Genomic DNA, 12,948 nt, shown 5'->3' with positions numbered 1-12,948 from the left:
ATGTGCTTAATTGAGGCTTCTTCTCAAGTATCCTTGCACTTATTACTTGTATACTAGGAATAGAGACAATTGTAGAAATAGTGGAACTCACTGAAATAGTGGATGCTACACTCATTGAAATACTAGTAGAAGAAATGCCTGATGTAACCAAAAATGATGTAGAGGGAAGAGCTTGTAGCTCGGTAGATGAAGTGCTTGGCACTTGTATCAATGTAGTACTGAGCTGGATAGGTGCAAGGATTGATTGAGTGCTTGTGCTTTTAATGCTGGTCAATCCTACTGAAGCTTTCTTCAGGCTTGATGTTTTCAATGTTTTTCTTGGAGAATGAGGAAGTGAGGCTATGACCATTGCAACAATATTTACTAGGTTAGTCTCCTCAACACCTTGCACATCTTTCTCAGTAGCTTCCTACCCCTGTTCCTCTTCATCATCTAAATTATCAAAATGAGTGACTTCTTTAGTATTAATCTCTTCATCTTTCTCCTCATCATCGTCATCATCCTTAACACTTATACTAACTAGAAAATTACTTGACTTATGAAGAAGATAGATATTCTTCCATGTGTTTGTAGAATTCTTCACAACATGCTCAATGTCCTTCAATAGTATGAGTTGCCTCAGGGTCTTCTCATATATATCTTTTGTAGTTTGCATGGCATGCTCCCATCTTGGCTTAATCTTTTCCATCAAAGCATTAAGAATCTGCTGATCTAGTTGGTCAAGTGAGTATTTCCACTTACCCATCTTGGATATTAGTATATCTTCTCTTTGCTTCTGCTCCTCTATAGTCTTGGTCTCATATTTTAGTGCCTTGAAATTTGTAATGCCAGATCCTAATTTTAATTCTTTTATTCTTTTCTCAAATGTGGGTGGGGACCTCTTGAAGATTATGTCTCCCCCTTCTTTATCTACTTTTTTCTTCGATACTCTTTTGGTGAACATAACAGTAGATGTCTTGGTAGGATTGGTAATGATTACCTTACCTTTCTTCTTCAATGGCTCTTCTTCTTCTAACTTTTCTTCATCTTCTGCTTCTTCATCCTCACCTTTTCCTTCATTCAACAGAAGAGTGGAACTAGTTTTCAGTTTGGCAATCCTCTTCTTGCCGTTGTTAACTGCCTGAGGAAGTCTAATTTCTAGTTCAATTCTGGCCTTTTCCTCATTATAGGTGCCAAAATAAGTAGTCTTAGGATCAACTAGCTCATTTTTTAATGCTTCAATTATGTCTTTAGTTTCATCAATGTTTACCTCATATCCTAGAGGTTTTACCGATGCCACTCTTGGTCTAACTGCCTGAATGTATACTTTATCACTATAAACCTTGAAATAAATATCATCTTTGTAATCCTCAACTAAATTTCTTGGAATCCTAAATCTGTTATTCATCTTTAAATGCATCAAATTAGTTTTCCATAATGCTTGCATAATTCTCTCCCATTTCAGTAATATACTCATTAATCTGATATAGAACTGGTACATCTTTTCTCCAAACTATGGTACCTTTTAATGGGAAGAATTTCTAAACATAGAAAAATAAAAAAGTCAATAGTGAACCAAACATACATGGATTATTTTTGGAAGTCTTGATGCTCTCCATGTTCTTATTGAACTGATTTAGAAGTAACTTGGCAAGGTCAAGTGACAGGTTGTTCTTGACCACCTTGTATGCCAAATCAACTACTTCACAAGATACACTATTTAACCTACTTGAACTGTAGATTTGTGGGTGATGACATGAATTCCAAAATTCAATTATCTATTAGTGACACAACTTATCTTCCTTTCTCTTCCATCCCATTCAGCTAGGGTTTTCTTCTCCAGTTCAACCTGGCCTAGGGTTTTCCAATTTTTCCTTTGTCAACATGGGAAGATTGGTGATCTTGTGGATCATCTTCTTAGTTATTAATATTGGTTGTTCCAACCATAGCTGACTTTTATGCACATGACTAAGGATAAATCTTATCCATTTTACTTGGAAATCTCATGGCATATGAGGAATATGAGTTAAACCTTTTCCCTTGAGATGTTGATGTTCAAGTTTCAACACACAATCAACACATAACTTCTTCAAACATTCATCCATACCAAGTGTTCTGATATCTTGAATAGCACATTTGAAATGCAAATGAATATCATTAATTAGTAGTACCTTTGGAGAAATTTGTGATTGTTCTTCACTTAGATCTAAGGTTTCCATAATGACATGAGTAAACTTAAATTCTGGTGCTTGTATACGTGAAAATGTGACCTCGGATCTTTCACCTACGCTTCAACATGGTCATTATATGCAGATTCATCTTGGAATAAACATAGAGTCATTTATCCAAGAGGCCCAACAATGTGACTTGTTTCCTTCTAATTAGAATAATTTTGCCTATTGTGCCCTCAGATCAAAATGTAGGCAACCAAACCTTTCTAGAATGAAGGATTTGATGCAGAATATGATTATGCAATTAATCTATATGAAAATGCAAGCATTAATCTAAGAAATAAAAGACATTAAGCTAAATGTATGCATTCTTATTCTAAAATGACATTAAAGTATTTAAGCAAATATGAAAGCTAGAATGTGTGATTATTTTGACAACAATTCAATACAATCAAATTCCCACTTTCTTTAATGTGGGATTGGGGATGCCTTAAATAGAATCCAAGAATTTGTCAATGATCAAGATCAATTTGAATGGATGGTTGAGATTAGACAGAAGATTCAGTTAAAAAGGAAGCTTCCTTGTGCAAGTGAAGTTGATTGTTTCAAATCTGAGTGTGATGGGTAGTTAACCGAGCTTTTCATGAGTGTGAGAACAAGTTAATTGAATTAATTCCAATTCCAGGGATAGTTCACTCAGAGTTTCCATTTTGGAACTGAAGAGAAGATTTTGAGGATATTATTTAATTTAATAAATTGAGATATGACCTCATAAATGCCTTTTCTGTTTAATTGAATAATCTTATTCAATTAATTAAAGTGAGCATAAATATTAAATTAAATATTTTTAATTCCTTAGAACATTAGCCTTAGGATATAATTTAATTTAATTAAAGTGTAAAAACTTAAAATTAAATTAAATCTTAATCAATAGGTTTAATGTGACTAATTCGAGTCAATACTTAGGAAATAAATAGGTAGCCTAATTAATGCAAATTTGGGGTTTTCTGCATTTGGAAATTAAGTCAAATAGCAAAAATAAGAATAAGAATTGCCTACTAAAATAGGACTTTAGAATTGATCAAAATTGACCAGAATTGGTTAACATGACAATGGGTCAATTTTGGGGTATTACATTTTGCCCCTCTTTGAATGAATGCGCGAGCAAAAAATTCAATTCAAAGAAAATCAGAAAGCATGATGCAAAGATCAAGAAATGAGATTGGTTTCGAAATTGATGATACAGAGACCAATTGATAAGCTTTTAAAGATTATCTCCAGAATGGAGCTTAACCTTAAGGGATCCAAGTAGAACACCTAGATACCTAAGTTGAAAAAAGCTTTTAAAGATCATCTCTAGAACAAAGCTTAATCTTAAGGAATCCAAGTAGAACATCTAGATACCTAAGTTGAAAAAGGATTTTAAAGATCATCTCTAAAACAAAGCTTAATCTTAAAGGATCCAGGTAGAACACCTAGATACCTAAGTTGAAAAAAATCTTTTAAAGATCATCTCCAAAATGGAGCTTAATCTTAAGGGATCCAGGTAGAACACCTAGATACCTAAGTTGATAAGCTTTTAAAGATCATCTCCAAAATGAAGCTTAACCTTAAGGGATCCAGATAGAACACCTAGGTACCAAAGTTGAATAAGCTTTTAAAGATTATCTCCAGAATGGAGCTTAACCTTAAGGGATCTAGATAGAACACCTAGATACCTAAGCATAAAAGATAATATGACCCAATTGTGAGTCGTAGAATCATCCTCAGAATGAGTCTTGATCCTTAAGAATTAGGGTTTAGACTCTCTCAATACCTATCCATCAAACTCTGATAATTAAGACTGTTATAAGATGTGATTAGCTGATGAAAAGATGAGATAGATGACAAAGATGATACCAAATAGCGAGGAAAAAAATGCCCCTAGTGATGAGATGCCCCAAGTGATGAGGACATAGGATGGGAATAGGGTTCCCTAAGCAACGAAGATTTAGATTGACTTTGAAATTTAGATTCAATGATGTAATCATCTTGCCCCCTTGGGAGCGAAATTGAAAGATGACACACTAGAAATATGATATAGACTAGTATGTTGAGATATACAAAAGAAATGCGAGTCAATAGAGTAGAGCAGAGATTAAAATGATTAGAGGAAAATTTAGAGTCAATTCAGCATGATTTTGAGGTCTAGAAGACCAAGTTTGACCAAAAGTTGACCAGATTTGACCATAGTTGACTCTTTCCAGATTTGAAATGAAATTTGAAGAAATTTGAGTTGAAAAGATTCAAAGATTCACAAAGTATCAGCAAAAATTTGGACTGCACAAGTGTTCAATTGCGTTGATCCCAAAATTTTAAAATGCATTTTTTTAGCTGTTTAGGTGTGTCAGATTTCAAATTCGATCTCGAAAATGGATTCAAAACGGTCAAATTGTTTAGGGGGTGATTTTTTTGCAAATCAGAGCACTTTGAAAAATTAGGTCAAAACGTATATAAGGGTCCAAAGGGTCATTTGTGCATTTTATCTTTAGTGGAGAAGAGAGCTTTGAGAGGAAGATGGCAGTTCTAGTGAGCACACACCGTTCTGAGCACTCCTGATGACATAGCTGGCCCATGGACTATGGACCTCTGGTGAGTAGTCGACAATCCCTCTTTGCATTTATTTTTTCCCACATTTGAGGATGTTTTTAACACATTTTTAGCATGTTTTAGGGTAGGTTGATTGGTTCTCGTGCAGGGGTTTTGTTCCTCGTGTGAAATTGGTCTCTCTTTATGCAAAGATCCACTAGCCTAGTGTTTCTTCACGCGCGTTAGTGGAGGATCTCGCCTGGGAGATACCCACCTCTCACACAAGATGCATAGGATTTTGGGCACATCTCGCCCATAGTCTTGTTGCTCTTGCACGTGGACTTGCTTTCTCATGCAAAGATGCAAGATCTTGCACGAGAAAGTGTACTCCTGTGCAAAATTCTAGCATGTAGAAGAAAACAAAAAATTTCATTTTGCGATGTTTTGTCTTAAATTTGCTTTTATTTTGTCGTCATTTTGAGTTATCAAGTGAGTACTAACTATTTGCATGTTGTTTTTGCTCGTGTGTGTAGGTTCTCTTTGATGACATGACGTTCAGTTCCCATTATTTGCCTTACGAAGCTTTGTTGTGGAGCCTTGATGATGTAGATATGACCCATATTGATAGATTAGGACTAGCATATCTATGTCAGATCCTAGTAGTGTTGGTGAATCATGGCCTATTGACTACCTTGGTGGAGCATTTCTAATTAAAAATAAACACCTTTCATCTTCCATAGGGGGAGATGACGATTACACCAGAGGATGTTTATTAGATATTATGGATGCCCTTCCATGGGCCAAGGGTAGTGTATGACACAGTGCTTCGAGTAGGCATAGAGGCATTGAGAGCCATCTTTTAGCAGGAGTTGGCAATAGGGTGAGCCATCACATGGGATGAGCTTGTCCATACATATGAAGTCACTCACAGGTTGGCATAGATTTTGGCCATATTCATCAGTTGCTTCCTGGTACTTGACAGAGGACAACACGAATTAGAGTGCGGGTGGGGTGTGATGTTACAAAGGATGCTTGACTCTCCTGAGGGGTTTGGGTGGGGCCAGTGCATGCTCGCCCATATGTATCATGAGATGCATGAGATAATGTATCACAAGTGGAGGAGCATGGCTACCAAAGTCTATGTATTGCAGATCTAGACTTGGGAGCACCTGCCAGTAACTAGACCTATTTTTGAGGATGCCAGAGAGCCTACAGAGCCATATATATGTAGTTATAGAGGTCAGCTTACCCAGGTAGGTCTGGGTAAGATGAAGCATTGGAGGACATGTCTCGATGATTTAGTCTTTGTCATATGGCTTAGCTAGATGTTTTCATCACAACCACTGTTAGGCTGAGCCACCCACATTATCAAGAGGTTCCCCATCATGTGGGTATGGCGACCGTATGGGTGGCCCCAGGACATAGGATTATTGTTCCTATGCCCAAGTAGCGAGAGATCTAGATTAGGGGTGGTCTATGAGGTTAGATCTTGGGAGGCCGATGATAGATGTGTGCAGCCTAGTTGCATCACAGTGGGACTATCTCCCAGATATATTAGATGTTAAGATGACACCTAAATACTAGGCATATTTTATCATTCACCCCTTTCAATGGTTCATGGATTTGATGGGGATGATAGCACAAGGACCTCAGCAAACACCGATACAAGGTTCAATCTAGCAGCCAATACAACAGCCGATGCAATAGCTGCCACAAGGACCAAGCAAGTAGGTTATAAATTGAGTTTGATAGGTATAGATCCCCCCCTGATAGTTGGTGTTAGATCCAGGCACTAGCGGTAGTGGGGTAGAGTAGGGTTGGTGGTAGAGACTGTGTATAAAGGAGCAGGCACCAACAGAATAGCTGGTGGAGATGCTGGACGAGGAGATGCAGGATCAGCCTACTGTTGGGTCTGAGGATGCACTGAGGAAGGCTAGAGAGTGGATCCAGTAGGCTTCTTGATAGCTAGGGGAGCTACAAATATAGGTGGCCGTGTGAGACACATGGATAATAGAGCGTGATCGTGAAATCCAGAAACTATGAGAGTAGGTGCAGGCAGTTGAGTAGAGGCTAGAGATGCTACAAGATGAGGTTTGACTTCAGGTGGCCTGAGTGGCCTATTATTTTGTAGTGTATTTTGCGATGGTGCCTGATGAGGCTTAGCAGGTGCCACATTTTTCTCAGTATGCTTGAGAGTCTGGGGGTGCATGACCATTTGCTAAGCCAGATATGCCACCACCACCTCCTCCTCCTCCTCTACGAGGTGAGGGCATTAGACAGAGTTAGATCTAATATTTTGCCTCTTAATTTTGATTCTAGCTATGTATTGATTGGTGTGCCAGCACCATTTTGTCCCATTTTTGATTGACAATGCTCGAGTAGTGCTCATTTTTTGTACTGAGTACTGACACATTCTTCAATATATATATATATATATATATGAGATTTTGAGTTGAGCATCTTATGCACATGTCATTGTCATTGTCTGCATTTTAATTTGATATACATGAGATGTTTTATTACTGTGATTATGAGATGCAAATTTGATGTGATGTATGGATGCATTTTTGATTTGAGTTGTTCATGTAGATGAAATGAATTTATGGATTTATGAATGAAATGCACAGGTAAATGGACTGACATCTCATGTAGTGTTTTCATGTTTTTGCTTGATAGTGATAGGTATTTCATTGAGGAGCGCAAGGGGATGAACCAAAGAACCAAACGCTTATGCAATCATGAAGAATCATGACACTTTGAAGATACCAACAATCCCTCATCATAGAAGATGGAAGGAGATTTTGTAAAAAAATCATATGCTGAACCAAGTAAATGTATGCAACACAACCCTATATTTGATGCAACCTAAAACTAGATGCAACCCTAGGTTTGGTTACCAAGCATCGACAACTTATCATCACTGAGCGTATAGTAAAACCCCAGATTGCATACAATCCCCATTGGCATTGCAATAATAGGAATATGAATAGGACATCTATTCTAGTTTTGTTAGGATGAAATGTAATTATTCGAGGCACTATAGGCCAGAATGACTAGAACAATTATCCCTTTTAATGTAGCAAGGTAACATAAACATTAAACAATAAATGCTAGGATGACCAGAATGTTGCTTGCATGTAGACACACCAGACACACAAGAGATCCATCTTATGCTAAGTATTCCATAAATATTCTGTCCACAATGACCCTTGCATTTTGCTTGCATGTAGACACACCAGACACACAAGAGATGCATCTTATGCTAAGTATTCCATAATTATTCTATCCACAGCGACCCTTGCATTCATAACCTAAGACATAAGTATGCTAGATATACTCGTAGTGACCCATACAATCAGTTAGTAGGACAAGTATCAGTATTTACTATAGCACAAAGAGTTCACTCCAACAAGCAAGGAGAAGAACCAATGTTATTTGATGTATCCATATAAAAGGAGTCGAGGTACACTCGGCCATCCAATATGAGATGGAGGCTATTATAGTGGACACCCCTCTGATATGAATGTTTCAAATTATTGGAACTACACCACCAATGAAAGCAAAGAAAAGATCATGCCCCCAGTCATTACCTCTCTAGTCAGATTGACATCATCAAGTTGCTCAAGGAGACATGATGAAGCGAAAGTGAAACACACAAAGAAAAATGCTCAGCATATCCAAACAAGTATATCATTTTGAGTTCAATGTTTTTGTGTTATAGGATTGATGTTAGCTATCAATGTCTAGAACATGGATGAAAGAACTCTCTTTAGTAGGGTGACGAGAGTAGATAGACACAGTCAAAATGACTGGTGATTGAAGTCAAAGAGGAATTTTCAGAGTGAAGAACCTAAGTAGAACTGAGCACCAGTAGATAGACACAACCAGGATGACTAGTGACTGACACAAGAGAGATCTTTCATGAAAGGAATCTCAAAAAGTGACACGAGCAATAGTAGGCAGACACAGCTAAAACAACTGGTGACTATCACAAAAGAGATTCATGTTATAGTCATTAAATACTTGGACCAAAAATTTGAGACCTAAAGTGACTTCATCCACAAGTGTGTTTGAATGCCTTGGAGTACTAACGTTAGCAACTAAAGACTTGAGGACACTAGTTGGATCAGACCCATCTGACCTAACCCTAGAAATTTCACCCACTTCAAGTTGGTTTTCATAGACATGAACTTGGTCAATGTCTTTATTTGTAATTGCTTCTGAAAGGGAGTCAAACTCATATTCCTTAGAATTAGTGTTGCATGGCGAGAGGTTTTAGAATTCCCCAATAGTGATAGAGACATACTCGCCTTTGTCATCTAGATTTTCACACAAGTACTCAACACATAACGCTTGACTAGAGTCTCCCTTTTCTAAATGAGCACTGTGTGGATTAGTATTGTGCTCAGAAGAATCACTAGTATCATCCATAGTGTTGACATGTGGCACAAAGTCATCCACCTCAGAAAAAAATTTAGCAAGGTCATGAGGAATAGGATAAGGGTAAGGATCCTCATTATCCTCATTATCTTCTTGAGTATCTGACTCAGCTTGCAACTCATTTCTAGATGAACCCTCAGACTTTGGTATGAATTTGTTAGCCCCTAAATGGAAGGGAACCTTCTTAAAGCCTATACCAGATGTATCTCTATTTCTTCAAGCTATTGCTTTGATAGGATCAACTAGACCATTGTTATTGCACCCAATAGGACCAATTCCCTTATAGCCAAAATGCTTCATGAGTCTAAGACCAGGGCCATATTTCTCAGGAGTGATCTCATGAGCTTGTTCAATTAGGTCTACTGAAGTCTCTTCTTTGTAAAGCCACACAACAATGGCTCTATTTTCACTCTCATCCTCTAAGGGGACTGTAGCCTTGACAAAAGTGCCATTATACTTGGTTTGAAGTGTCAACATAGATGACTTCTTTGCCTCAGATGGTCTCCCATTATGATGAGGAGACTCAAGAAGAGATGTTAATGACAACAATAGTTCGATATGGTACTCACCCATGCTAGTTTCTTTCAGTTTGAATGATTGCTCAACTTGTTTAAGCTTGTTGTCATGATAATCTATAGATTCCATATTAGCATGGATAAAATTCTTAGCAAATTTGAGCATATTGTAGGTGTAGCTAGTACTAGCAGGCATAGTGACTTCGGAGCCATGAAACGAGAATTTGACACATTGATGGTATGTGGAGGGCATAGCCCCCATCTCATGTATCCATGGCCATCCTAGCAGAATGTTATAAGCCAAGGGAATGGTGAGGACCTGACAAGTGACATCCCTTTCTATAGGACTAACATGAAGGGGCAAGACCACAAGATCTAGAGACTTTCATTGGACTTTGTCATATGCTTTGATAGTGATCTTATAGTGAGGACCAATAGAGTCCTCAAAATAATTTAATTGTCTAAGTAGAGTAACAAAGACAATGTTCAGCCCAATGCCATTATCAATGAGTACCCAATGGACATGTGTCTGATGTATCATGACCTAAATGTGTAGAGGTTGATTGCGTGGGTGACTCAATGAGTTATCTTCCTCCTTAGAGAATGACATAAAATAAGGTGAGGTCAGGTGACCTACCATAGATTGAAATCACTCAAGATCAAGATCTTGAGGAACATTTGCCTCAATGAGGGCTTTGTCCAAAATTTGCCTATGAGTAGGTGAGATTTTAAGTAGCTCAAATATTGTGATTTAAGCATTAGTTTATTTTAATTGATTGAGGACACTATAGCTAGTTGTTGCTAAATTTGTTGCGAGTTTTGTACCTTTTCCAGATAGACCAGCAAGGGTTTTATCTTTATGTTGTTCAAAATCAGGAGTAGAAGGTGTAGGGCCTTTGAGCACCAACTTGGCATGAGAGCATCTAATAGCATTGACATAGTATTGCAAAGATGTGTTGTCCATTGTATGGGAAGTAGGGTCCCTCAAGACAAATGGTGTTTTGGGTTTATTGTTATCTTTCTTTCCCTTAATGGTAATGACATCATAGTACTCAAAATCCACAGGTTCAACCATGTTGATCACATTGTTGTCATTAGTGTATGCATAGTTGACCTTGTTGTTAGGTTTTGGTTTTGAACTCTCTCCTTTTTCATAAGCCGAGAAGGGCTCTTTGAAGGCCTTGTGATCCAAGTTCTTGTTATGTCTGTCTACCACAATGTCACCATCATCGATCATGTCCTAGACTTTGTGACACAAGTTTATGTAGTTGCTAGTTTTGTGTCCCTTATTTTGGTGGTACTCGCATAATGTGGTTTCATTCCACCATGGTGGGCATGGTTGCAGATCATAAGGTTGAGAGTTGTCCAATGGTGAAATGAGCTTGTTTTGTAACAAGGTTTTGTAAACCACATCCAAAGGTTCACCCAGAGGTGTATACTCTCATTTAGGGCATGTAGCCCATGAGTTTGTCGATCTATTCCTAGATGTCTTGTTGTCAGGAGGAGGTTTCTTAGCATTCTTGGCCATGTTGAGACCATGTATGAGATTAAATTCTTTCTTAGCAGGTTTAGGAGTGACATTGTCAACAATGCCATCATGTACAATTTCTCGGTTCTTGTTGATGTACTTGGGTTTGTCCTTGTTAGAGGTGGATCCTTTTTTTGTGTCCTTCTAAAGGGTGAGTTCACCCTTCTTGACCATGAATTCCTCTATGCAGATAGCCTGTGTGAACATGTCTTTGAAGTGCGTGGACCTTGAAGTTGGACTCTATACCCAAAATTAGGTAGGAGATTATTAGTGAAGATATCAAGCTTTTCTGTTTCAGGAATCTTGTGTAAGTACTTAGTGTAAAGTTGTCTCCACCTCTGAAGGAATGTGAGGAAAGGTTCCCCAGCCTTCTATTTAAGGTTACATAAATCTCAAATATTAATAGGGTGTTGAATGTTATGAGAATAATGTTGGACAAATAAGTTGGAAATTTCATCAAACGTCTTGATACTAGGAGGCAAGTGTGAAAAACACTCCATAGCTTGACCACCTAGACTTCTTGGGAATAAACACATGAGATATGTCTGATTATACATAAATTCCATAGACAAGGAACCAAATTCTCGCAAGTGATCTTGGGGATCGATGGTTCCAAAGTATTTTTCATACTTAGGTAGCTCTACTCCTCTCAGAAAAGGAGGCATGCCTATGCTCTTGTCAAATGGAAATGGACAAAGAGCATCTAAGGTATATGTTTTTGCGGGTTTGTCTTTATCACACATCATTTGAGCTAGTTGGTCTTGCATGATTTTAAGTTGTTTTTTGAGTTTAGATGTCTTAGTTTCTTCCTTAGGTGTGATTATGGTTTTGACATTGAAATGATGGGGTAGCTTAGCTCCCTCTTGGGCAAGTTTGAGAAAGTACTTTTCTTTCTCTTCATTGAGTAGGATATCCATGACCTTCTGAAAATTTTTGTCTTTATGAGACTTTTTTGTGTGTTTAGGAAGTATTTCCACCTCTTCCCGTTCCTCATTAGTGTCATGGTCTTTCTCTTTGTCATTCCTAGGTTGATCTTATTGTTTGCTGTGACTACCATGTTCAGGTTCATAATCAACCATTGTAGGAACATGTTCAATTTTAGTATGTTGTGATTGGAAAGGTCCATTGAAAAGGAATTAAAAAGTTTTATTCAGAGATGTGGGACCTTTGCTAGTCTCAGGATCCTCTTGATACAAGGAATTCCTAGTTTGTTGTAAGTGTATGGAGAACATTCGCTGGACTCAAGGTGATCTGCTGGGTGAGGGAAATCGTGAAGATTCCTCATTGGATGAATTGGATGTAGACTGTGTATAAAATGGAAGATGACCTCTATCATGATTATGACCCCTAGTGTGACCTCGCCTAAGTCTAAAGGGATAAAACATGTTTCCACTTCTTGTTGTGACAGTCATAGACAAGGACAAGAAGCAAAAACCAAGATAAGGATCAAACTAAAACATAGTCTCAAAAAGCAATGGAAGAGTGCTGTATACTAAGGTACAAATAGTCTGAGTAGAGGCTAGGATAGCCAAAGATTATGACTATCATGACATAGAGTATAATGAACACTAGAGCATGAGAATAAGATAACTGAGAGATGAGACTAGTTAAAGTATAGACTGCAAGTCATCAACTAAAAAGAAGCCACTATTTAGGACTATTTACAGACAGAGAAGAGGCAAACCAATGCAGGAAATATACTAGATGTAGAGTGCAGATTGCTCAAGCAAATTGATTTGATAGTTTT

Source organism: Cupressus sempervirens, chromosome 5 (assembly GCF_028749045.1).
Source record: "Cupressus sempervirens isolate cs-2001-9-10 chromosome 5, ASM2874904v1, whole genome shotgun sequence".
NCBI classification, from domain to species: domain Eukaryota; kingdom Viridiplantae; phylum Streptophyta; class Pinopsida; order Cupressales; family Cupressaceae; genus Cupressus; species Cupressus sempervirens.
Note: the sequence above shows the minus strand (reverse complement) of the source record.